This window comes from Plasmopara halstedii (assembly GCF_900000015.1).
Source record: "Plasmopara halstedii genome assembly, contig: Scaffold_614, whole genome shotgun sequence".
In the NCBI taxonomy this organism is placed as follows: Eukaryota; Oomycota; class Peronosporomycetes; order Peronosporales; family Peronosporaceae; genus Plasmopara; species Plasmopara halstedii.
In genome coordinates this window covers 1,510,469-1,510,693 of record NW_020187532.1, presented here as the reverse complement: position 1 = coordinate 1,510,693, position 225 = coordinate 1,510,469, and positions in this window count along the sequence as shown.

The following is a 225-nucleotide window of genomic DNA, read 5'->3' as shown; positions in this document are numbered from 1 at the left end:
GTGCTTCGGTACCTGACTCTCAGCCAACTATGGAGACCACCGCTGACGCTGCTACTGCTGAGGAAATGGTGAGGGTTTCTGGAACCGAAGCTCCAAGCTCTCCGTCTCCGACCCGTCGTCTGTCTTTCCGCAGTGCAGTGACTGGCACCCAGGACCCAGGTGCGTCCTCACTGTCGTCTCGTGCTCGTCCGTGTGGCCTTCTCCCAACCCCGGAAGCTCTTGCCA